Source organism: Podarcis bocagei (genome assembly GCF_964188305.1).
Source record: "Podarcis bocagei genome assembly, chromosome: 6".
Taxonomy (NCBI): Eukaryota; Metazoa; Chordata; class Lepidosauria; order Squamata; family Lacertidae; genus Podarcis; species Podarcis bocagei.
In genome coordinates, this window is record NC_138130.1 from 39001080 (window position 1) to 39028988 (window position 27909).

General features: G+C 40.6%; 1 protein-coding gene and 1 long non-coding RNA gene across 2 annotated transcripts in view; one reads left to right on the forward strand and one right to left on the reverse strand.

Moving 5' to 3' along the window:
- The window catches only part of MID1 (midline 1), a 285842-nt gene that overhangs the window by 194140 nt on the left and 63793 nt on the right, over nucleotides 1-27909 (reverse strand). The window contains exon 3 of the mRNA XM_081197048.1: nucleotides 6674-6970. The gene's annotated coding sequence lies outside the window, so the exon portion shown is untranslated. The remainder of the gene's footprint in view (nucleotides 1-6673; nucleotides 6971-27909) is intronic.
- LOC308589973 lies at nucleotides 19076-27493 on the forward strand. The gene is made up of 3 exons (XR_014009588.1): nucleotides 19076-19194; nucleotides 26848-26940; nucleotides 27437-27493. It is a non-coding gene; the product is annotated as an uncharacterized lncRNA (long non-coding RNA).

Here is a 27909-nt window from a genome sequence, read left to right on the forward strand (position 1 = left end):
TGAATGGCGGGATAACTTTGATTGGGCCTATATACTTTCTCATATACACACCCATAGTTTTGGCATCATCCCCTGGACAGCTAGAATCTCTTAACCATCCGAGATCTTAGCAGACTTCTCCCAGCAAAGATGTGGAACTAAGGGATCAAAACTTCCTCTAGAATCCCAGATGTTTTACCTCACCAGATGTCCATTGGGTCACAAAAATACAGTTGTACTGCAGGTTAAGAACTTAATTCATTCCGGAGGTCCGTTCTTAACCTAAAACTGTTCTTAACCTGAGGTACCACTTTAGCTAACGGGGCCTCCCGCTGCTGCTGCGCCGCCACCATGTGATTTCTGTTCTCATCCTGAAGCAAAGTTCTTAACCTGAGGTACTACTTCCAGGTTAGCGGAGTCTGTAACCTGAAGCGCCTGTAACCCGAGGTACCATTGTATCCTTTCTTCTGTCTCTTGGCCAACATTTGCAGCAAGCTCCTCCCGAAATTCTGTCTACTGTGTGCTGGGAGTTAGTCTGGGAACACTACATCACCTCCAACACAACTGGGTTTACTTCCAGCCATCCTGCAGAGCTGGCAATGACTATGCAGTGCAGCTTCTGACAGTGAGAAGATATTCCATGAACAAAAATCTTTGGCATCCAAGCATGCATACACATATATGTATATATATTCCACTTCCTTGATTTTGTTTATCCTTTCTCTGGTTAGGTCTGGGTTTTCTGAGGCCAATAATTATTTCTAAATGGATAATCATGTGACTATCTCAACTCATGAATGACATCACACACAATCAGCATCTTTCCCCCTGTATGTGTCTATTCATGTCATTGCTCCAGGGTAGCTATTTTGCTCGATTTCTTAACATTTTATTTAGCAAACAAATCACACATCCCAGTCAAATGCCACTGATTTACGTCATGTAGAAACAGATCTGAAGAAGCATAGGCAAAATAAGAGCAAACAGATGTTTGCAAACCAACCACTGTGCTAATGGAGGTAATATGGCAGCGTTTCAGAAGCAAAACATATTATATACTGAGTTGGCCATCAGAGTTTTAAGCGCAGCTGCATTACTCTGGCAGGAGACAGAACATTTCAAACTGCTATGTGGCATTATTCAATATCAAGTGAAAAAATTACAATTATCTGGTGCATAAATGGTGTCCTAACAGAAAATCGAACCATGACATTACACAACGAGGAAGTAATTTCAAAGCTGCTACCTGCTACCTTAAAAAAGTATAAAGTGGGAAATAGGGAAGATATGAGTACTGATCACTATATCTTGCAACCACATTGTAAATCATGCCCCCGTGTTTGAAAAATGCTATTAAGTAGGGCAGCAATATGTTTGTCTACAACTACCAGCTTTTAGGCTGAATACAACCCTAGATTAGGAATGGGGAGGAAATTTGGTTTAGTTCACCATTAAAGGTGAATTAACCTAATTCACACTTCCTAAAACAATTTGAGAAGTGAAACACACTCATCCTTTGAAACCTGCATTTCTCCAAATTTTGCAGTGCAGTTTTCCAACCAAGTAATGTGTACATGAAAGCATAAACTTGGCATAAAGTGTGCACAAACACACATATATTAGTGAAGACAACATATAACTCCTGCAGCCAATCAGAAACGGCAGAAGCCCCGTCAGATGTTCGGGTTCCAAAAGAACGTTTGCAAACCAGAACAATAACTTCCATGTTTGTGGCATTCGGGAGCCAAAATGTCCGAGTTCCAGGGCGTTCGGGATCCAAGGTATGACTGTATTTCCATCTAAAAAGTGCACCCTGCAATACTCATTCTGTTCAGAGTATAAAATTAACTAACTGCAGCACTGCAGCTTTCCCATAAAGAGCAATAGCTACAAAGAATAGAGGTTCACAGCCTGGCACATAAACAAAAATCCCAACCAGTCATATGTTAAAGCTCAGTCTGTCATATCAAAGAGATTTTCTCTCCCTTCAGCCTTGCCTCATGTTTAGACAACTATAAAGACGGTGCCTCAAGTGCCTACATGAACTCAGTAGGTCTGTTGGGACATGGCACCAGAATGCTTCATTTTCTTTTTGCTAGCAATAGCGCTGCATTTCATATTTCACAAAGATTAAGTCAGAAATCAGAGAACCAAATGCCTGGTGATCAGAAATCAATTTATAAAACTAGATTTTAATTCTGCTCCACAGATTATATTGGAAGTTGAAAGCTGCCTTTCTATCAGAACTATTCAAAAATATTAATGTTTTAGTACTTAGATGAATCTTATTTGGAAATATATATTACCCAAGGCTTATGGAGGAAAGCTATAGGGTTAGCACAGTTTAAGAAACTGCATTCCCATAATACTCTGTATTATGGCTAGTTGCCTTCCTCAGAATGAATATAATAATAATAATCTTGTGACCTTAATTCCTTCTGAGACAGATCAGGCTTTTATATTGTTTTTTTTCTACAGCTACCGCTTTAGGCAAAGTGGTCAGGAAAATGCTGGTATTAAGGTACATTACCATATCCGGTCTCCCTAAAGCACAACATAAAATATGGCTCTCTATGGGCCCGCATTATTTCTCATTAAAATCACAATTATCATCTTCATTTATCAATATGGTATGGATATTGCATGCCTTAGATGCACATATTTGGCTTATAAGCAGCATACAAATTAATTTTTAAAAATCATCTACGACTTCGCCACCCTGATAGGGCACATTCAAACTTCAGGAGGGCAACCCGTCACGGAGGTCATTTTCTCCCCCTGGGGGTGTGAGGGGCTGCTGCACTGGGCCACAACCTCTGCCCACCTCTGGACCAGGTAAGCAGCCATTCTCATACCCCTGGTCAGATATAGGTGTTTTCTTATGACTCTATAGTCTTAAACCCAGAGAAGTGCAGCTAACAGTTAAAGGGACACGACAGGAACTTGAAAAAGAGGAAGCGACAAGCAATTCACACTTCATTGTTTCACCAGTACAGTGTAAGCTACAAGAGAGGAAGGCACACATTCCATGAAGGGAGATGCCCAAACTCCAGAGGTGGAAAAACTCCATCTTTCGCACATTATTGCAAAAAATGAGAAAGGAGAAAGTGTATCGGATCTTGCCATTTTGAACAACTCACAAAAGAGTGCAAAGTTTCTGTCCTATATAGATGTAGAAACTGGAGAATATTACTATAGTTCAAAAGAATTAAAAAAAAACAAAACCCCACTGAAATAATTACTGTTTTTTCAATCATCTTAATTTCTAGCACACTTAAGACACCTAGTGGCTAAACATTTGTCATACATTGCACCAGAATGACCAAAGGTACTTCTAGATAGGGCTCTGTACATAAATGGCAAAGCATTATTCCTACTATAATTTCATTAATATCCCACCTTCATTAAAATATATACAAGAAATAAATTTTAAAGGATACTGCACGCAATGTAGCACATCTTAAAAATGAACTATAACAATAAAGCAACCGGTTTTGACAAAAGCTGTTAAAATGAATAGCAACAGATACATAATGAGAGTCCTGAAAACATCTGTCTAAATAAAATGATTTTTTTCTGCCCGCCTAAAATCAGACAGCAAGAAGAGCCAAGAAATATTTCTACAGAAGCTATGCAAGGTTCCTGGATGCCACAACAGAAGAGGCTCTTTCCTGGCTACTTACTTGCATTCCATAAGACCTAGTGGTACCCAAAGGAGTGCCCTTGTAGGGTAACTGAAGTCCCACACAGGTGCCTATGGAGGAATGCAATTGCTAGGATATTCTGGTCCCGAACTATTTCTGGTTTTAAAAGTGTGAGAGCAAGCACACTAACCCGAGCCTAGAAGAAAACTAGTAATTGGTGAAGCTGAGAAAGCACTGGTGTTATATGGCCTGAACAGGCAGCTTCCATCATTACCATCCCAGCTGTGTGCTAATTCAGCTGAAGCTTCCAGACAATTTTCAGAGGCAGCTCCACACAAGGCCCATTGCATCAAAGTAAGACTAAGTCTGGGTTTTCTTTCAGGACAGGATACATTTTGAGTATAAGATGATTCGTAAAAAAAAATCAGCTTGCGGCCACTGCCATTATAGCTGAGAATCCAGGTCTTGGAAGTTAAGAAACCCCCATTTCCATCCTTGTTTCTTCAGGAGGAGTGCAGAAAAGGGCTAAATACCTCATTCAGAATCATCACAACCCTCAACCAACATTTGATTAGAGGTTTCTACAATTAAGCAGTATTGTTAAGTATATGGAATGCTTGTCTTGTCTGAATTACACTTCAGCTTGTTCACCAATCCAAAGCCACCAGCAGACTCCATTGCAACTACACACAATCCTGTGGACAGGGATGCTTGGAGTTGTAGTCCAATAACATCTAGAGAACCACAGGTTTTCTACCATTGTTGTACTGAGACAAAGGGGTATACATAACACTGTCAGCGCAACACACCCAATTTTTGCCACTCCACCCTAGCTACTGCAGCCTTCTGTGCCATGTTCTAGAGCAGGGGTCAGCAACCTTTTTCAGCCGTGGGTCCACCATCCCTCAGACCATGTGGTGGGCAGGACTATTTTTTTGGGGGGGGGCGGCAGCGAATGAACAAATTCCTATGCTCCACAAATAACCTAGAGATGCATTTTAAATAAAAGGACACATTCTACTCATGGAAAAACACACTGATTCCCAGACCGTCCGCGGGCCAGATTTAGAAGGCGATTGGGCCGCATCTGGCCCCTGGGCCTTAGGTTGCCTACCCCTGTTGTAGAGGCTCCCCAACCCTCAGCAGAAGTTTTGAGGATATCACCTTCCACAAATAAAACTGCTTTCCACTAACCCAAAGACATCATTGGATACAACCACAAGTCATTGTGGCATGCTGTGAGGTCATGCTCTCAAAGGTATCATTTCCCATTCAATCATATTTTCAGTAATTAAAAAATTGTTTTCCATGGATTTTTTGTGTGTTGTTTCCTGTGAAGCCAAGATGCTTAAGATGTTGAAGATCCTCGATTCCAGGTAAATATGTCTATGCTGGCTTTCCAGTTAGTGTAACAAAGAATGATTTATCAACATTTCTCTTTAGCCATTAATAGAAATTGGATTGTTTAATATGGGTTTGGATTATTTTATTGTATTTGGTGTCAATTTCATTGGAAAGGTATTTGCACTGTTGTGCACTGCCACGGAATCATTGATGAAGGATTGTATAGAAATGCCTTACATAAATAAAACATTTTACATTAATCATTTTGGAGCACAATAAAAACCAACCCAGAAATGCATGAAGTACATTTACAGTTAGGAAACTTCTAGTTCTCAGGTTCCAGATTTTTTACTGCAGACAAATTCCATTGTAATAAATGGCATTGTACAAACATAAAGAGGGTGAAATCAGAAACACATTTCTGAGCATAGTTATTATATTTGGTGGTCAGCAATCCATTAGCTTTGCGTGTAATCCCAATATTACTTTCATATATTGCCCTAGACAAAAGTTTCATTTATTTTATTCGTGCAATGCCTATGAGTGCACATCAATTGGAGGGGGGGGCATTGACATAAATGATAGCCAGTCACAATTTCATTTCAATTCCGAAGGCAACTAATTCATACCGCTCCTCTGCAGAAACTCTTAAAAGAAAATACATTAATTCATTCATTCTGAATTGCAGCAGTTTGTTAATGCTAGATAGATAGATAGATATTTATGAGTGTGACTTAGATTAATAAATACATTTAAATTGCTCTTGTCCTTTATTCTGAATTTTTATTTTAAACACAGATATCATGAAGCTCCCAGTTCTATTGCCTAGTTATTATATAGGCATTCATAGATAGAAAAATACTTAGTGGTAAGAAAGGGAACATTGTGACAACGCTAATACTACCAACTGCTGAACAGATACTACTTTTCAGGAATATTAACACTGTATTTTCTTTTCTCAGCACTTCATGGAATCAAAGCCTACAATACAGGTAATGTGGTTCTTCGAGGCTTATAATTAAATCTTAGAGAGAAAGAAAAACTGTATCACGCTATTAAAAGCTCTGCACCTGTTTTGGAAGTTTTTTGTATGCCACTTGGTGCTCTAGAATACGGCTGTTTCAAAAGAAAACAGTTTACGAATCCCTTTCACTCACAACTCTCCAGACACATCAGTCAGTCTACTGTGATGAAATAGTTGCTACTTGTTTTTTCTGCATGCAAGTACTAGGAAATGCTGTGCAGCAGAAAAAGGACACCAGTGCGTGTTCTCCAAGACTGGGATTTTTACTTTTCTCCAGATTTAAGGAAAATTCCCTTGGAATTCCAAACCGAAAGATGCAATGTGCAAACCATTGTTTTTGTCCGGCAATTTCACATCTTCTCCTCCTGCCCTCCCCTCTCCCTTCAGATTCCACATCTAAGATAAGAAAGTTTGTTGTCTCTTTGGAAAAGAAAGTGCAGCATAATTAGAAGCGCATGGGGTGTTGGATAAGCCAGAACAACTGATTGCCCACACAGCTGGTGCTGAGCACAACCACTATAAACTGTCTGGAGATATTTATAACACACACACACAAGCCATTTTAGGAGGCTTTTTATTTTTTAAAAAAATAAAAAATCACAGCTGTAAAGAACTAGACAATCTGATATTTACCTCCTCTACTTTGAAAACAAAGATACTACACAAAGCTCAAATATCTTACCTCTTCCTCCATTATTCTTTTGTGTCAGTTGATTCTATTTTCCAGAAGTTCTGCTGTAAAAACTTGATAGGGGTTCTTGTGTGTGTGTTCCTGGTCTGTGTTGTTTCTCTTAGGACCAGCTGAACGGTTTTGTAGTCAGTTTGATTCAGGAAGCTGTGCTCTGTCCAGCCTACCAATCACTCCCACTTTGCAGGGTGTGGGCTGCCTGCTTACTTGTCTCTCTAGGCAGCTTAAACACCAGCCGGGCTGATTTAAGTCTAACAGGTTTCCTTATATACATAACTGTAAATTGCATTCCTGGAAGAAGACAGAGAAGAATAGGTAACTTAAAACTATTTTCAGTTAACTCAAGAAATGCCAAATGAGTTAATAAAATGCAATTTGCTTGGAAGCCACTACAAAATGGGTAAAACTTTGAAAGCGTGCCTTAGGGTGATGCATATTACTGCATTACATTAAACATTAGAGTAGACCCACTGAAATCAAGCAAGTCCATTGATTTCAATGGGTCTCCTTGATGAGTAAAACTACTATTGATTACCTACAGAAATTAAACAAATATGCCTCTTTCAATAAATAGTTTTCAGTTAGTAGGGGAGATGACATTCTGAGATAAAGCAGCCACTACAAAAAAAAAGAATGCTCTTATAAAAAAACTTCAAAACTAATTTTCTTTTGGGTTATGTGTAATTAAACACCCTTGTACGTGTTAAGACCACACCATGCACCACCTTCCCCCACTCCAATCCTTCCTCTGCTATTTTGCCCCCCCCCCCATTTTTAAACCTTGCTTTTTCAACTTACAGCCAACCAGCAGTCTGGCGTATGAACTGCAGCTACAATGTGTGGGTTTCAGCACATTGTATTACACTGTGAAGCACCTCAATGTAAAACTTGGGCGAATTTCTGCAAAAACTGAAGTCCACCATGATGTGTAGAGAAATTGCCCAATCCATGTAGGAAGCTATTGTACGTGAATATGTCAGCAGATTAATATTTCACCAGATGTAGCATTCAACCATTTAAAGTGCCTTCCATGCGACTGCTGTAGTGCTTGGGTAGGCAAACTAAGGCCCTGGGGCCAGATCCGGCCCAATCGCCTTCTAAATCTGGCCTGCGGACGGTCTGGGAATCAGCGTGTTTTTACATGAGTAGAATGTGTCCTTTTATTTAAAATGCATCTCTGGGTTATTTGTGGGGCATAGGATTTTTGTGTGTGTGTGTTTTCAAAATATAGTCCGGCCCTCCACAAGGTCCGAGGGACAGGGGACTGGCCCACTGCTGAAAAAGTTTGCTGTAGTGTGTGCCCTACTCTTTTCTTCCATCTACCCCTTCTCCTCCCCCCTCCCCCATGGATATTTGGGTGACTTAGATTAGTGAAAGATTGATTCAAGCCTTGCCCCAAGCAAGTCACTATCTACAGGCTTCAGTTGTCCATCTGCTCTGTAGGAGAGAACAACAATTGTACACTCAAAGGAAACAGAATAGTGGGTGAAATGCTGGCAATGAGAGAACAGCTGGAGGAGGTATGATGATGGGAACATCTTGGGGGGAAAATTGAGAGTGCCCAGAGGTCAGCCTCTCTTTCTACTGCAGCATTAGCCCATGACTCAGGAGACGCACCAGTGACAGAGACAGGTTCTGACATGTGGTGACCTAAAAGGACCAGCGAAGCCTCTCTGCGCAAAAGTTTCTCTCTTACTGCCTTTGTTCTCTTTTCAAGTGGGAATATATCAAATCTCAATATCATCGCTTTATGATGTACTTCACTCAAACACTATCTTTAGTACACTTTCATGGATGCTATACTTAGCTATCATTTCCTCTTCCTCAAAGATATTAATATTTGGCTTTCACGGTGCAGGAGGAGACAAGGTTAAGCTTCTGAAAGACCCCCCCCTAAAAATAAATAAATAATTGATGCCAGATATATATATACCCGTGAAAATCTACGAAAGCAAATATATATATATATATATATATATATATATATATATATATATATATATATATATGATGAAGGAAACAATAGAAGAGGAAGTTGAAGCTTGACCAGGGAATGCATTATCTGCACAAACACATTACTCTGCATTAAAGAAGAGTCAGTTTAGATTAGATAGAGAAAAGCTTCCTAATCAGAACAACGAGGCAGTGATGGAATACCATGCCAAAAGAAGCCACAGACAGAACGGAAATGCTAACAGAAAGATTAGATAGTGCATTAAAAAAAAAGGAGGCGGACACCAGATAAACCTTTGTTTTTTAACTTCATGCATGCACACACAGTCTTCTCAGTGTTCGTTCCTCATTGTTGTTAATTAAATGACGGGTCCAGTCCTAAAACCACATACTTCACTCTGTCAGAAGTCCTTAGTTAGAAGGTTCACTGAGTTAAATTTCTTTATAACATCTATCACATACAATAAACAAGTTCTCCCAAATGGGCTGGAACGTCTCTCAGATAATGTCACATTCAGAGATTTTATTTCTGCCACATCCCACCATCAAACAAGAATGTGGGAAACCTTAACAAATTAGCCCGTAGACTCATTTATTTATAGAAGAAAAAAATCCCCAGTCTTTCTCTCTATGAACTGGAGCAGAAAGGAGTCTGATTTCAGGGCATCTACAACTAGCATTTTTAGCTGTAATACACACACACACACACACACACACACACACACAAATTGACTGCTTGTTTGATCAAGAAGGGTGGACGGCATTGTTTCTGTACTCATTAATGGTGATGGGCAGACCAGACACATCCTGTCGACAATGGGTACTTGGGAGAATTAATTGATCTCAGGTATCCAGCAGATGCCCTGGTTTAATTATTCTGAAGACAACCCAACCTGAATCAGATGCAGTATAGTCCCAGTTGTGTCCCCAATGATGTCATCTGAACTGCGAAATGGTCCAGTGCCTTCCCATCAAGTTTAGAGCCCTTCATCACACACACACACACACACACACACACACACACACACACACACACACACCCTTTGCATTAGTTACCGGAGATGATGGGCATGTACAACATCCAATTGAACACCAGTGTACAAAGCCTTCTTTGTGTAATGGGAGCCTCCTCATTTCCCCACTTCTTATTACTTTCTGGAGGGAGGAGCAATCCTTTCTGGTAATCCCAAGGCTGCAAAGTTCAATCCCCGTATGGGGAAGCTGCAGGAGGTTGGGCTAGATGATCCTCAGGTTCCCTTCCAACTCTGCAATTCTATGATTCCACGAGGTGGAGTTTGGGTATCCAGATCCATTTTGAGTATGTGGCCTTGCCAAAACAAGTCCAAATGAACATAGAACACAACTACTTTAGAATATGATCAAGAAAGTCTGAAACAATGCAGCTACTTAAGAACATGACTCATTCCCAAAATATAATATTGTTCTTGAATCTTCCCACCACACTTCCCATCCTCTCTTGCCGCACCAGTGTGGCACACCACACACTATGAGAACCACTGAGTTAGTTGGACAAGGATACAATGGTTATTCATCAATGGCAAGAAAGAAAGAAAGCACAAATCTGGCCAATCTATCCTCAGGCAACCTGTGTCCACTGCTCAACCCGTAGACTTAATCTCAATGTAAATTATCTGAACAGTACAAGTGATGTGCATAATACAGTTGCACAATTAAAGCCATCATAAAAACATTCTGTGACAGCATGCAAAGACAACATCTAATATCCAACATACCAATGCTATGTGAAAGACAGTGTTGTCTTGTAAGTCAAGCAATTAGGAGGATCAAGCAACACCAAGACAAGAAAACTTTTCTACCAGTTGCTGCGTGCATCATGCACATCAAATTTTATTGTTTGTCTTGTGATCAGAAGCAAAGCCGATCTCTACAATCCATAAAACAGTATTTCTGTTCTGTGTTGCCTTACTCTGTTATTATTAAATGGGCAAATAAAGCAATTTGTAACATAGGTGCCAACACCTTGGGGCCCTGGGTGTCCGAGGACCCACAACATTCCCCATGAAGGGGCCAGGCCCTCACAAATTTCGGTGCCAGGCACCCACGGTCACGGGGCCAAGTTGACACTCCTGATTTGTAATAAGTTAGTTCTGAACAGTACGATCCCATAAAATACAGTAAATTGCCACTGTTTCTCATGCCTTTTCTTCAGCACCGTGTAATGGCGTGTGGGGTTCAGTTTTAGAAAGACTGCAAATAGGCAAGTCAACAACCTGCAGTTACAGGTCATAGAGCTTGCCCCACTAGAATTATTTTTGTGGAGATGTATGCTTGAGTTGCTGGTAATCTTAAGTACAAAGGACTATACTTGAGCTTGCCAATAAAAATGAAAGCACTACCGGTGGGAACTCAGTTCAAGAAATAGGGAACACTTCAGGCAGTCATATCTATTCCTACATAAAGGTTTCATTTCTAATCCCATTTTTTTAACACCTCCTTATTTCATGCACAAAAAGTGAAGGATTAAATAAAATTACTTCCTTTTAATCAGAGTAGATTGGGCTTCATGACCTGAACAGGTTTATGCTTGTATGCAAACATTTTTACTGTCAGCACCATATGCCTCAGGCTTTGAGAACAGACAATACCCATGGAAAGTTGGGTAAGCTATCCTGAGAATATTTGAAGCAGAAACAAGGAAGGGTTAGTTTGATAGCATAACTGGCCTTAATAAGGCTAAGGGTACACACCCACCTCTTCCTTCCACTACACATTTTGCTTGAACAGTAGAGGAAAGCAGAAAGCAGATCTTCACCAGTAAAGGAAAATCTTATACCTCAGGAAATTTAGAAATCCAAGTGTATACATGTATAGTTAACTATTCTAAAGCCTTAATCAGCAATAGGTTATATTGGAGTGAATTTGAAGAAGAATGAAGGTTAGCACCACTGATTAATTGTTTAAAGTGGACTATTAGCAGGTCCCATGGTCACTGCAATATCCTCTCCAGACACGTGTCTTCCTTTGGGAGATACAACTGGAGGTTTTGATTTGGACTCTCGGGGAGTTCCAGATACTGCTCCTATCCCCAACAACAACTGAATCATAAGGAACCTTCTTTGAAATTAGGTAGTACGAAAATCAATGACCTTCAGAAACATAATCCAGAGCTGAATTTTAGTCTGTGTTTCCTATACTTTCAGCAGAGTATCCTGTTTAACTTTTGCCATGAAAAAAGAAGAATAAAAGACTGGTGATAGAACAAGCTATGATGTGTAATTATATGTTGTTCAAATGCTTCATGGTTTGTTCCCAAAGGATATTTGAGCTGTAATATTTTTTTTCTTGGTTTCCATGGGACGGACCTCAAATTCTAAAGAATCCTAGTCAAGATATATGATTATTTCCAGAAAGAGAAAAGGCAATTTCAACTTTTCAAGCACTGCAATCATATTTTCCATCAGAAGGGAAGATGGACTGTAAGGAATAGGAGTTGATTATTTGTGAAGTTAATAGTCCAGCATACTGTGTGGGGTGGAGTTTTAGTTTGTGAAAGGGCATGATATGGGATTTTGTTTGAAGCATTGGCCCTGAGTCTTCGTTTGGGTTTGAAATGGATTTCCAACCTAGCTAAACTGGCTGTGTTAGAATGTGCAAACATATCATCTTGAGCTATCCAAATATATTTCACCCAACTGACCACAGCCCAACCACTGTTTTGGTCACCTCCAGATTGGATTAGTGCACTGTGCTGCCCTTGAGACTGACCTGGAAGCTCCAGCCATTGCATAATGTGGCAGCTCAGTCGTTTGCTGGTATGAATGGAACCACTGTAATTCATTGCCTCCAGTACCCATCCTGCTCAGTCAATTCTGGAGGATACAATGGCCAAGTTTCAAAAAACTGCTGCAAGAGTATAGCAGGGTCACACTCATCAGTCCCTCTCCTGATACAGGTTACTAATCAGGGCAGCCAAGGCCAATTCAGTCAATCAGCGTCACCCACCATGACTTGCAGTTTGTACTACTTTACACTTACTCCAGGCCTTCCACTGTCTTTGTATACAATCCAGACTCAATGTTAGTTACTTGAATCTGAATCCTCATAAGGCTTTAGTAACAATAGTTGGCAGGTATAGATATATACTATCATTTAAACATTAAAAAGAGTTTGAATCGCAGCATGCTTGCATATGTGAACGTTTCTAGAGTAATTGCCTAAAGTAGGACTAAGTTGCAATCACTTGGATCAAGGACCCCTGAAGACCAAGTATGCTTCAAAAATCCTTGAGCATAAGAAAGCTGGTTTTCTGTCTCTGTATCCCACAATTATAAGGCAAGAGTTCCACCCACCACATGCTTCCATAGACACAGAGTTGGTCTATCTTTTTCTAAAAGAATACATTGGCTGGCTTCAGAAACCACTACTGGGTGGGGTGGATGTCTTCCATTTGCCCAGGAATAGATGTCAGCTTTTTGGCTTGAAAACTTTCTCAGTATTTCCTCCAAGTATTTCTGCTTGAGGGCATTCTAAATTCCACTTGGCCCAGTTTAGGGTTTGCTGTTTTGTGTCAATGCATCAGTGCAGTATACGTCAGCAGAGCAATGACTGAATGCAAAATGTTTCTCCCCATAGACTTAGCTCACAGCTACATCAAATACCCTCCCCTATTTCTTAGTTCATCGGCTTTTAAAACTATCTCTGTGACTTTCTCTCTCTCCTCTTGTCTCCCACTTCCAAACTTATTGAACCATAGCCCTAATTTGTAATGGCCCACTGGACCATGGGGGAAAACATTTGTCCTACCAGTCCTAACTGCTGTCATCTATTTAACACATGACTTCAAAATTTACACCTAAAAATCATGTTGCTCTCTCTTCCAAAATGAGACATAAAACTTTATAGTTAGACTTGAGTCGCCTTGTGTGGTTACTGGATGAGCATTTGAAAACTCCTCTTTGATTAGCCTTTTCCTTCCCACATCTACCTCTGGCAAGTGAAGAAGGAAGTGGTGGTTGTGATCCTAGTAAACACCCACCCACAATGTCATTGGGCATGTGTGAATATACCTCTGGTTTATAACAAAATATTCTTCCATTCATGACATAGGTCTGTGGAATTTATTCCTTTTTCTCTTTGCTCAAGCCTATGTACATTTAATTAATTGTGATTTTAAAAAAATGGAATTTAGGTGAATTATTTGCTCACCCTTTCCCCAATTCTCTCTCTCTCTCTCTCTCTCTCTCTCTCTCTCTCTCTCTCTCACACACACACACACACACACACACACACACACACTCATTGTATTGTGAATTCATATATGCACAATTTTTAAGTTCTTATATAATCTGACAACCCAAGAAATTTGTAGCTTATACAACATGCCACATATGAGCCTACTAAAATCTGACTAAAAGACGGGGGGTGGGGAGAGGAAAGAATGTTAGTGGAAAGGAATGATATACATGCTTAATTTTCTGTGACATCTAAACAAGTGGATACAGAGCCGTGTGTGAATTTTACTTCTACATAGCACATTTTCTATTATTGAAAATGTATATTATGATTTCCTTCCTTTTTCTCTCTCTTAAAAATAAACAGAGCACTTTTCCTTCCTGCAACTCTATTAAATTCCAAATACTTACCTCAACTCAGAACAATGAATGGAGAATTAAACAAAAGCATTAAGTGGGAAGGAAAGCAGTAAGAAAAGAAAGGCAGCTTTATAATTCAAGGAAAAGGAAAGTCTCAGGTTTCTTTCTTTGTTTTGAATGTGAGATTAATCACCTAAGGAATGAAGGCATATATTTAATTAGGAATATCACATTGTTGATTACCACCACAGAAAACCCAAACACCCTGACCTAGATTCTTTACAATGTACATCAGCATGAGGCTGCTGACTTTAGTGGAGGAGGTATGCAGATTTAGAACTCTCTCTCTCTCTCTCTCTCTCTCTCTCTCTCTCTCTCTCTGTGTGTGTGTGTGTGTGTATCAGCCTTCCAGGTAAGTCAGCAAAGTTTTAAGTCTTTGCCATTATTGTTTATTGCAGCCTTGCAAAATTGAAAAGCTAATCTGCACTCTAATGTGACAAGAAGCCCTTATGGATTTCTGCACGCAATGCATTTCCTGACTTTTCTAAGCACAGCCACAGCATTGGCATGAGTTAGCCATGCAACAATCCTTAGCCCTGTGATTTCTTACAAAAGAAAATGCACATAGTTTTCCCAGTTATGAAGCAAAATATGATTTCACTTATATGCTTTTATAATGGTTGTGTGGCAGAGAGAAGATTGACAGGTGTAGGTATTCTCTTCACCTTGTTGGAGCCTCCGAAAACAAAGAGTGCCAAATCGTTCTTCCTGACAATGCACAGCACAGAGTAGTGGCGTTTCTCAGGTTAGTTCGCACAATTTGTTTTCTTAATTTGATCACATATGTAAAGAATATGCTGAAACTAGAAACTACAACTAGTAATTTGGCCTGAAGCACCAGTCTCCTGAGGTTTTGTAGGTGTTCAAACCTTTGGATCAAAGAAATGGAATGGAGCAAAGAGGCAAAGGTGAGGGAAAGTGGCAGACCCCACACACTCCTGCATTCACTTGTAGTAACAACTCTTGAGCAGCCTAAAATATGTCTCTGGATCATGGTCCCATGTGTGAACAAGAAAATCTAGTAGTTACTTCATTGGGTTGTTGGAATCAGCAGCGGAGCAAGCTGATTGGGCATCTGGGGTGGTGTGCATGCCCTGCACTCAGGGGTGGGGCCAGCCAGCCACGAGCTGGGTGAACTGAGGCAGGATGCTCCATGGGGCCTCCAAGGAGTCTGCCTGCCTCCTCCCACTCAGCCGCCCTACAGCTGAGGGGGAGGCAGCGGATGGACTGTTTAGGCAGCACAGAGCCTGTGGGCGCCCAATCCACTGTGTCACTCCCAGAAGAGATGCGTGGCTCAGGCACACTGCAGGCCCCGTGGCGAGTGCCTCCCACCCCAGTGGTGACAACCCGGGGCAGACCACCCCCACCGCACCCCCTTCCTCCGCCCCTGGTTGGAATGATGAAACTGCTTTGCACCTTGAAAGGTAGTGAGGAAATTTATTGGGGGAGTTTATGTCCTCCTACCTGCTTAGGAAAGAAATACCCTGGAGCTGAATAAAACAAGCACAAGGAACTGTCTTATCAGTAAGGATGCTACACTGCCTGGAAGCTGGTCTCTAGGGTTTCAGACAGGCAAGTATTCCCACTCCTACCTGGAGATGCCAGGGATTGAACGTGGGACCTTGTGCATGCAAAGCAGATATCCTACCCAGGGCCAGCCCAACAAATTATGGCACCTGAGGAAGACCCCAAAATGGCACACACACCCCTCGACCAGGAAAGAAAGGGAAGAAATATTGATATCAGGATCTGCTGTCCTGGTGCACCTTGTCTCATGAGTGGGCCTGCCTTGATCCTACCACTGAGGGCCTTCCCTCAATTTGAGTACTTTCTCTTTTTAGGCTATTTAGGACCTGAACCACATTTCTGGTATGGGTAGAACAGTATATTGATTTTTCAGTCTGACACATATGACAAGCCAAGAAGCCACAGAATCAAGACATACAATGCTTGAAAGGCTTAGAGGGAGCCTGCCACGAGGAGACATTTTGATGGCTGGGGAGACCTATCAGTGTCACTTGGGAGATGCCCTTTGCTGAGGTGAAAACAAACCATTAAAGAGGCACTACCACTTTAAAACTGCCTCCAAGGAAAGAATGCTATATATAGTGACAGGAGGGAGAGAAAGCAGGAGTATCGTCTTACACAGAGACCGGAAGAAGACAGTCTGTTCCACAGTGACCTTGGGAGTAGCTACATTTCACTAAAATTCTATTGAAGTGGATGAGAGTATTGTTTGGTGCCTACTCAGTGTCCCAATACAAGTTCCCAGGAGACTCCTGCAAGAACAAAATGATGCTTAGGGATGAAACATCATGGCAAGGATGACTTGCCATCTTATGTGGCCAGTCTAGTTTTAACAAAAGCACATAGTATAATACAATCCGAATAAAGAGCCCGGAAAAGCTATATGTAAAGAAAAAGAAATCAAGTGGAATGAAATTGTTGTGAGCATGAGAATACATCAGTTGTGCCAAAACAGAGCTCATAGTAACCCAGCAGTGTCTCTTCAAAATTAATGTCCCTTCTGCATGATTTATTATATTGTCAAAAGCTGCCAATATACAAAAAGGAAAGGAAAGGGCCAGGACTGTGATCCAAAGTAGATTATAAATGCTATTTTAATCCATGAAAAGATTTGACCTATCAATCTCGTGCATAAAGAACAAATTAAATTTCTTGGAGAGCACAGCTTATTGTGCCTTGCAGTTCTGGAAATGAGGGGAAACAGCGCATGAGGGAAAGCTTGCTCATGAGGAACATTTAACTAGTACATGCTTGCAGATATTATATGAATTGCTAAAGCAGTTTGTAATTAAACATACATACAAATAACTATCAACTGGCAAACTGCCTCTGACAGTTATGTTATAGGGTAGAAGGTCTTATTATATATTTTGGACACCATCCTCCTCAATGTCTCAGATGATATGAGGAAACCGATGGAAGGTGCAGAACAGATGGAGAGACTGTATGCCCAACAGGTGTATGAAAGGCTTAGTTCATTCAGAATTAATACAGTGGGGGGAGGGTGGAATGATACAAGCAGGGTAGTCTGCTGCAGCAAAAATGGGCTGAAGTCCACTTCTTAAATGTATGAAATGTTATCCTTAATTAGCAGACATGCATGTACAAACATGGTGGGGGATGGAGAGGAGTAAGGTCAGAAGGAAACTTTTTTTAAAAAGTGATAATAATAATAATAATAATAATAATAATAATAATAATAATAATAAATTTTATTTATACCCCGCCCTCCCCAGCCGAGACCGGGCTCAGGGAGGCTAACACCAAATATAAAAACAATTGATTGAAATACAGCTTTAAAAACAAGATTAAAATACAACATTAAAACATTAAAATGCAGCCTCATTTCCGTTATAGTGACAATTGACAAAGTAGTTTGTATTATTCACAACATCCCTGTAACAGCAATTATCATGTATAATGAGATTAAAACCTATGGTCTAGAGGTCTACATTGTATGCAGTATGCCTCCTGTGGGAGCAAGTTCCATAGTTAAATTATGGGCTGCATGAAGAAGTACTTATTTATTTATCTGTCCTGAATCTTCCAACATTCAGCTTCATTGGAAGTCTATGAATTCTAGTATTATGAGAGAGGGAGAAGAACTATCCACTTTCTCTATTCCATACATAACTTTATAAACAGACTGAAAATAGATTCATGCATCCTTAACCATCTCTCCCTCATCCTACTAGCCCTAATATGCAGAGGAATAGCTAGTCCTAACAACACTCAAACTGCTTCTTGTTAGTATTTTTAATTTGTAGTAAAAACAACCCGGCATAATATGCAATAAAACTGGCCCAACATCCCTCGACAGATCAGTTCGAAGCTGCTGATGCCTGAGTGACAGGAGACTGCTGATCTTGATGAACAACTTAAACTCCTGTTTTCCCATGAAGACTTGAACGTGCTTGGGAAAAAGTTAGAGTGCACAGGGAAGCCACAATCTGGCAAAGGTCTTGACAGGCATTTCATAGCACAATGAACAGAATAATACAGCTGCCTGTGTCTTCCTGTTACTTTTATTCAAGCAGTTCAAGTTTTTGGAAGCAAGTGGAAATTAACAGTAACTTGTAAAACAACAAAATGTGTAGCAGAATTATATACTAAAATGTCTCTTTCTTTCAAGAATCTGTTGATTTCTGCTTCATTGTTACAAGTAGTACAGGGCACAAACAAATAGATTTAACAAAAGAAGTAACTTCTATTTTCTTTTTTCTTTTAAATGCTGCTTTCCCCTTCATTAAGAACAACATTGATTAAGAACAACACGAATATATTTCTCAACTTCGGTGTCTTTCTGTCGCAGAACATTTGCAGTACTTAGCATTATATTTAGCAATAGGACATGTTAAAAACCAAATTTTTATCAGGAACTGAATTGTGGAATTATTGAAGTGCAAGTACTAATAGTTAACCATACTTTAATTATAGCAGCCCTAATCATTAATCTTGTCCAATTTTATGGCTGAACAATATGCCCATTTATCACATTAAATTACCATGCCAATTATTTCACTGTGGCAATTAAATAGTTGCATACAGGGGAAAAATACTACCCCCCCTCCAAAATAAATGCTCCAATCCAGTGAAAGACAATAACCAGCAATATCAGAACTTCTTGTAGTGTCTCCTTACCCAAAATGGGTTTGAAGGGATGGAATGGGGTTATGTGAATCCACTTCATCAGCTCTGATGGTGCCAACTATGTGGCATTCATATGCAGTGAGCCTAGTTGTCTGCTTTTCTTGTTTTAGTTGCCTAAAGCCAGTGTGTACAGTTGCTGAAGCTTCTGTGTACATCTGGCCTAGTATTCCATGCAAGGTGACATTGGGAGGGGGCAAGAATCACAGCGAGGTGAATGAAAGCAGCACAGAAGATGATGCAAGACAGAAGAAAGTGAGTAAGAAAGGCAGGGAAGGAGATAGGGAGAGTAAAAGGCAATACCATAAAATGAAAGAAAGTGGAAGGAGGGGTGGAGAAGAAGAAAGGGTAGAAATATATGAGAACATGAAGAAGCAGAGAGGAAAAGGTAAGGGGTGGGGCCAAGGATGGACAAGGAGTGTGGCTTGAGGAAGAAAGATGGGGGCAGGAGGCCCACTGATGCCCAGTGCCCAAGAATCCCCATAAAGCTGGTGCTGGGCTTGGTTGGAACTCATGAAACTGACTGGTGTAATTAAAAAATCCATAAAAAATATAAAACAACTGTGTAGAGAGGGGATATGGCAATCAGATATTTGATAGGTGAGGTAAGGCAAGAGGCTGGCAGAGCTGAATTCATGATGTTGTGAGCATGTGAATAAGCCAAGGAAATAAAAGTAAGGAAGCAAAGGAAAAATCTTAATTTTGTAGTTTAAAGTACAGTGGTACCTCAGGTTAAGTACTTAATTCGTTAACCTGAAACTGTTCTTAACCTGAAGCACCACTTTAGCTAATGGGGCCTCCTGCTACAGCTGCGCCACCGCTGCACGATTTCTGGTCTCATCCTGAAGCAAAGTTCTTAACCCGAGGTAATATTTCTGAGTTAGCGGAGTCTGTAACCTAAATAAAAAAATTCCTTCCAGTATTTTTATTTTGACTATGGCAGACCAACACGGCTACCTATCTGCATCTGTAACCTAAAGCGTCTGTAACCTGAAGCGTATGTAACCTGAAGTGTATGTAACCTGAGGTACCACTGTATAGAGAAAATCTTCACTGATGTAACTGTGCCTCTGTATGTCTACTCTGTGTTTTGCCTTTTGTATGATCAATTATTTATTTATTAATAAAAAGAACTTGTAAATCATAGGCAATATGCACATTATATTTGTGATGGTTCACTTCACAAGTACAAATCACCATTTGATGTGCCTTAATCAAATGCTGCATCTGCATGTCTAAACAAGTTACAAAATACCGAAGTACTTCTGTTCCCTTTTTACCCCACCTGCTTCTCCTCTGGCTAAGTCTCTTGACTTGTCTTCTACATTTAGGTTAGACTAATAAATACCTCAATCCAGCCTGGTTTGAATGGCTTACTACCTCAGCCTCGATTGAAACAGAACTTTATGGTCATGCAAGCAGCTTTTCAAAGTGCAAATCAGACTTTTGTTTGAACTTTTTACAGTTACATGTAAAACACAGAGCAGTTCAAAAGTATTGGAATTCTGTAATTTTCTATAAGCACTCAAGCAGGTTTGTGGTTTAAAGTTATTAGAGCACAATTTATTTTTTAGGACAGCTTCAGTCTTCCATACTGAAATTTCATTTCTTATGGTCAAAGACTATGCTTGGCTTGTTGTTAACTAATTCATAGATGGGTGCAAATGTAGAAGCAGAAATAGAAAACCAACAATTTAAATGGTTTCTGGTAGAAAATAATGATCAAGTGTTTCAATTATTTTTCTGCCAAGGCTAAATGAAAAATTATTCAATTATACATTGTTGAACATGATAGAAGAAGACTTGTACAGAATGATTCGCATAAAACAAATTGCAACAGCAGACACTTCTTCAGAAACGGAAAAATATATATGATGAAGGTATTAACGATTCACAAGCACATATACGTGTGGCCTGGGCAATAAATAAATAGATTAAAACCTGCAAATGGTGAGAAGACCCTCCCTGGAGCATAAAAAGGACTTCAATTTGGGGTGGAAGCCCCAAAGAGACCAGAGGTGCAGTGGGGTTTTGTTTAGGCTGCTCAGCTTCCCTGCCTAGTGGCTGATACATGGGGCAGCACAGCAGCAGCAGTCGCTTTCCTGTGCATCCTCCAACTAGCCCCAACCCTTCAACTTTAGTTAAAGAGATGGCTGTGTGGAGAGAAGGTGGCAGCAAGAGCTAGAGAGCAAGACAAAGCGCGTTCTCCAATTAAAGAGAGTGCGTGTTGCGGTGTGGGCCGCCGGGCCAGCCCTATTGTTGCCAGGCAGGTTAATGGTTGTTGCCTGGTACTTTGATTGGATAACCGGGTTGCTGGGGCAAATTGTATGTTGCAAATTGGGTGGGTGGGACCATAGTCTTTAAATATTGGGGCACTCTGGTTTCTCTTTCTCTTCTGCAGAGTGCATCGGATCACCTGCCCGCCCGCCCGCCCTCTTTTCCGGTTGACCTTGCTTTGCCCGTCATGGGGTCACCTGCCTTGGTGCAGGGGCCTAGTAGGAATTTTGCCATTTGGCTGATTGGCTGTGCCATTTGGTTTTTGCCTACTACTTAGCAATTCGTCACAACTTGTAAGGTTGCGGTTAGGCATTGGTTATAAAATGCTAGTGGTGGAGGGGTCAGGATAGGCTGTGCCTGCCCCTCCTATTGCGCTGAAGGGAATTCCGTTAAAGGAATCCTGGGGCTTGCCACAATTTCGTCCAATCCCTGTCATGGGACCAGGGCCGGCAAGCCTTGGGGAGCTGCTGGGGTGAGAGGCGTGTGTCCGACGCTTAGCTCAAATGATCCCCAATTTTGACTTTCCCTTCGACTGGCTTCCGATCGGACCTCGGTATGTCAGTTCTGTCCCAGGCAGGGGGGGGGGGGAGATAGTCACAACCAATCACTGATTTTGTATTTTAATAAAGTTGTGGCCAAAATAGTGCCCAAAAACCAAAACAAAAATTACGTGTTATGTGTGAAATTATTTGAGGGGTGGCCTGGGGACCTACACATGCAAAGTGTGTTTTTAGAGACTTTTAGGAGGGTGCTTCCCACCTAATGCAATTTTCACTTATGTGTGCAGGGGCCTAGAATGTAACCCCTGTGTAAGTGGGGAGATACGGGTACACACTTTCCCTGCACACAACCCTGGTGAACCCTGCCCAGCTCAGTACAGCTGAAGTGGTAGGGACCACCCAAACGGACATGCATTTCCTATTCCATGTGAATCAGAAGGCCATTTGGTTAGGAAACTAATTTTGGGTCATTCCCAAGAGTAATTTCTTAAATCTGGTTTCAATATCATTCCCAAACCAAGGTGCTAGATTAATATAAGATTATTAATATTGCATTTTCTCTCTACACTCATAAAATGAGCATCTGTGGTTTCAATTTTGCAGGTGTCTGATACTGCCTATCAAAGCCTTTAAAAGCAAACAGCAGCATAAAGTAATTTATCGGACCCCTCTTAACAAAAGTAGAAGCGGCCCAGGCAAGATATTGCTGTTGTTCATCAGAATCCCCAACAGTTTTGTTTTAACATGGGGATCTTTTGCTTCCACAGTGTTAGAAAGTTAGCTATCTTGAGGGAAAGTGAGTGAGAGAGAAACTGAGGCTGTATACACAGCTGTGTTCAGTGCCGGATTTACGTAAAAGCTAAACAAGCTATATCTTAGGGCCCCACTCTCTTGGGGGCCCCCAAAAAATTTAAAGGAAAAAAACAACTGGATGTACATTTCCAAAATATAAGATAAAAAACAAATAAAACCTACGTACAGCAATGGGATTTTGTGTTGTGTAGGTCCATAAATTACCATATAGCATATATTCAACACACAAAAACAGTGACAATTTGTTGTTGACAAAGGACAGCTGGACATATAAAGGGCCCCATTACCTTCAGTAGCTTAGGGCCTCATCAAACCTAAATCCGGCCCTGGCTATGTTGCTCCAGCATGTTCCCACCACTAGAGTTTGAAGCAGAGGCTACATGACATTAGCCACAATCTACAGGTAACTGCTTGAGGAATGCTGCTGTTTGATGTGCTTTCCTGCAAATCAGTTTCCATCCAATCGGAAAGCAGAAGCCGTGGTTAAGCTGAGGTGTGTATAGTTCAGGCAGCCATTGTGCATGTGCAGAAGGCAACTTCAGTGAACTGAAATTTGAGGCAGGGAAAGAAATTGGGGAATGGCTCTCAGGTGAAGACATCCGCACCTGATCTCTGGTCTGCAGAGCAATGTAAGAATGCAACTTAAAACACAACCGGAAATAGGGGAAAATTTAGTCTGGATTTAGAACATGTACAATTTCCTACATATTTCAGATCTATCGGTTCCTTCATGCTTCTCCCTGCATTACAGGTGCTCTTATTCACCTTACTAAAATGCTCCCGAAAGGCAACCATGATGCATTCATACTTCTAGATAACTCAGAAAAGATCCCTTTTGTGCTATCTTTTACTGATGTGCAAATATGTATATTGGTAAAATGCTGTACAAAAAGGGATTGCGCTGCAATCGGTGACGTGCCCAATAAGATCACGTTCTGTTTTGCAGTGTTTAATCCTTGCAGCTCTGTGCATCGGGAATGTAGAGGGAGGAAGAGACAAAGGAAAGGACGCTGCTGAAAATAGATCACATTCTGGATAAAGTTTAGAGATTTTTTAAAGGCAACAATGAAAGATTCCTAATGTGTCGTTTTCCTAATGTGTCATTTCAGAAACAAGAAGTAATTACAAATCCAAAATTTGGGGAAATTCGGAGGAGGGGAATTTTAGAAGGAAAAGATCTGTTACACAGATCTCTGTAGGGCACTTCACAGAAATGTTGAGTAGCTCCCATGAAACATTTGTCTGAAAGAGGAACGCCTGCAAAGGCACATGATACCATCACCTTGATAAAGCTTACTAAGTCTGGGTCTGGTCAGTGTCTGGATGAATATTTGCCCGGGAACCTCATGTACACAGAGACTTGGGTTCCATGCTTGAAGGAAAGGCAGGATATAACAAAGCAAGCAAATGCTGGCCAATTACTGCATCTGGAAAAGCAATCCTAGTTTGTCCATACATGTGCCTCACCTCCAAATGCTACAGAATAAGCATGGCGTTGGTGATGACACATTGTGCTGATATATTGGGTGACAGGTTTTTCAATCAGTGGAGACATCCAATTCTTTTTTCTGCCTGCAGCTCCATATACCAACCATTGTGAAGGCATCAGGTGTTCATTTTGAGAAGATAAAGCATCATTTCTATTGTTTTCTCTAAAATGCATTTCTTCTTCTTCTAAGTGATTTAAGATGATACTACAGTTTTCAAACAGTTTCCTTTATTACAAGTTATTTATTATGCCTTACCTCTGATTAAGAGCATTATATTTCTACCACCAAAACTGCAAGGTTTCATAGAATAGAATTTGGCTTGTTACTGGAAAAACATATTTACCGTATTTTCTTACTCATTTTTAGAACAATCTACTTACAAAATGGTGGACTGTCTCATGTGCTTGTTGCAATTAATTTAAAGCAGATTTTGAAGTTTGCTGTGTTCTGATAGGATGGTTATCTTGATTACTGATAAGAGGATATTTTGTCTTTCTATATATCAATATAGGGTTGCCATATTTCCAAAGGTGAAAATCTGGACACAAATGTCATTGACATTTTTTGCAAAATCTCTCTCTCTCCCCCCCCTCTCTATATAAAATAAAGTCTAGTCTTTGAGCTATTTTTAAGGAAATTCGGCAAAATCAAGACTTCCAACATGGGTTGCCATGATTCTCCCAGAAATTCAAGTGATTTCCGCCCAGACACTGCTTCCAACTGACGTATTCCAGCTATGTGGGAAATTATAGGCCTCCTAGCAGACTAGAATTTGTGTGTGTGTGTGTGTGTGTGTGTGTGTGTGTGTGTGTGTGTGTGAAATCCTATCTTCTAATTTTGTGATCTTCTGATTATTTAAATACCCACAGTACTCTGCAGTGGATTGCGTCAACACCTCTAAATGAGAGAGACTGTAAATCTGAATTTGACATTTCTGTACAATTATAGTTTTTAATGATTGAAGTTTCTACAGATGTGCAAACTAGGAACATTCCTGAAGAGTTTTGTCAGACTTCATACAGCTGATGGTTTTCTCTTAGCTATACCTGGAAAAGGCTAAACTTTCATTCTCACTGTGCCTCTGTGCTCAAAGGATGTATTTACCAAGGGCATCAAAAAGAGGCATCTGTATCCCCCATGGCACTAACAGGCACTGACTACAAAGATTTTCTTTTTCAAGCCATCCACAATGGATTTTTGCTTTCACATCAGTAGAATCTGAGGCAAGGTTATTTAGCTCATTACAGAAACTACTACAAAATCAGCCCTAATCTTTGACAGCAGATGCCTTCTGTCTTTGGACCAGATGCTAGATATACTGTAATCACTTTTGGAGGCTATTTTAACTGCATGCTAAGTCATTTGGCATCCACCTCCTTTTGTTTGAAGAGCAGCTGGCGCAGGGCAAACAGACAGAGCATCTACTTGAGTAAACAGGGAACGTGCTATTGTAAAATGCGAATTATAGATAACTGTTTTCTAGATTATAGGCTCCAAATAGTTGCACCACAGCAAGAAAGATGCTGTATTAAACTTACCTCGAGTAAACTTTGGTTTCAAACATTAGAATGCGGACAAATATGTCCAGCACATGTAATTATTTTGGAGAATTTGACACAAGAAAGGAAAGGTAGACATGCATGCTATTTTGATGACAGCAAATGCTTGGTGTGACAATTTTGTCAGCAGAGGAAAGAAATGGCCAAATCTGCTTTACTTGCTAGGCAAAAGATGCATTTTTAGCCAAGATGATACAGGATAAAATTTGCCTTATAGGACTGAGCTACCTGCTATGTTGTTTATTTATTTATGGCATTTGTATTCTGCCCCATAACATAAATTGCCACAACATTAAGGAAATATTTGCACAATCAGCCATACGATAATAAAAATAATACTTCAGTCAACTTTTTCTGTACAAGGAAAGAATAATAGTAGGGATGTGTGCTGGTGGGAGGGAAAGGTCAAGCAGGAATTCATGTCATTAATGCATGTCAACTCAGTCAGCATAGTCTAGATTGAGAACTCAGTGGAGAGAAAGAAGGGGTTGCTTCCAAAATTGACCTGATCAGAGAAAGGCTTTTGATCTAGTAGAACTCTCCAGCAATAGAAAACAGGGAGGTGATTCTCACCATCTCTTTCACTATTCTTATTTCATTCCTACTTTTCCATTCCCATGGAGGATGAGGGTGGATTTAAATGACCATTGGAGGAAAGTTGAGTGGTGTGTGTGTGTGTGTGTGTGTGTGTGTGTGTGTGTGAATGAGGGAGATGTGCAGGAGGAAAACACTAGCCTTTCCCTGGCTGAAATGTCCTTCATCCGTGGAAAATGAAAACCTACCAATATTTATGAGAGGTGGAGGCCAAACATAGCAGCCATTTCTTGGTCGGAGAACTGCATTGCAAAATTCGCAGAGGCGTGAATTCTGAAGAGTGGCTGTGTCTCAGTTCATGCATTGTCTCAGAAAATGAAAATTAGGTGGCTTCGCCTTGAAATCCTGAATCTCATCTCTCCCCCTACATGCTCCCTAGCATGCTATATGTGTGAAACTAAAGGCGTTTGCTGGCTGGCCACAGGGGACAGAAACCAGCAAAGAATTAGATGGACCTTCCTTCCCATCTTATGTTCTCCCTTTTGATCTTACGTTCTGTCTTATATTCTTTCCATGGGTTCATGGGAACTCCAGATTACAGTTTACAAGACCAATCAGAAAGCTCAAACCAAAGCAATACTTTGCTGGCCCAACGTATCTAATCCTCCTAATGCATCTGCTGAGCTCTTTTGTTATTACTAAATCCTGATTTACCACAAGTCTGTTACTTTCCAGCAAGTCAGCTGCGTCAGCTGCCTGAAAGCGTGGGGTGGTGGAGCTAGGACCCTTAGCCCTGTTTCCCTTTGCAGTTCACACGGCCACAAAAAGGTAATTTGAAGCTTCAAATCCTACAATACCTACCTTATTATAGTTTAGTTTCTAGTTACCCTGTCTTTCATTTGAAGAAAGAGAGCTCTTTTAAACACGAAAACCTCTATGGGTCTGTCACTACTCTGAAGTCTCTCTCCACGCAAATTCTTAAGCACACATTGGATCTTAAACCAGCACCATGAATTAGTTCCTTGTGATACAGTTCCACAGTGGGCATTTTACAGGTCTAGTAAAACCACAATGAAAATACTATATACAACCCAATATTGAAGCTCTATTATTGATTTTTTAGGGCTTAATTTCCAAGTGAAAAGTAGCAGCGGCTTTGAAATCCCTGCAACCAGATCCCATTACACATCACCACATTTCCGCCGCACTGTGAGAGAGCCAGACCATGATGTGTACACATATAGATGCCACTCAATCATATTCCACCTTTCTAATTATTTCTTTATACCGAACCAATTTATTTTTATTTATTTTTTAAAAGCAGACTTGACACGATTGAAGTCAGGAGGCCATCAGATCTGGCTCCCATCCAATCAGCGTGGGTCAAACAGCATTGGCAAGGTAAAGCAAGTGCGGATGAGATGAAGAAAAGCTCTGGCAAAGGCTAGGTGAAGTGAGTCTGCATCGAGGAACAGAACCCCCCTGAGCCCCTTTGTTGCTGGAAGCAAAGAAACAGGTGCCTGGCCTGGATACTCTTGGAGAGAGCAAGGGGTAATCAGACTTCATTCACATAACCTCCTTGGGCAACTTAGGTGCCATGGGTAGCTTTTGTAGTTCGCACTAATCTCTGTGCAGTTCCTTTCTTTGTTCTGGTGCATAGGCCGAGTCCCTGCCATGGTCTTGACAGTGGTTGGCACTGGAGTACAGATATCTTTTAATTGTTCGCTTTGGCACAGAGGCATTTTTATTTTTGAAAATGCACAGAAATTTGGATTCAGGGTTAAAACTCCTCAAATG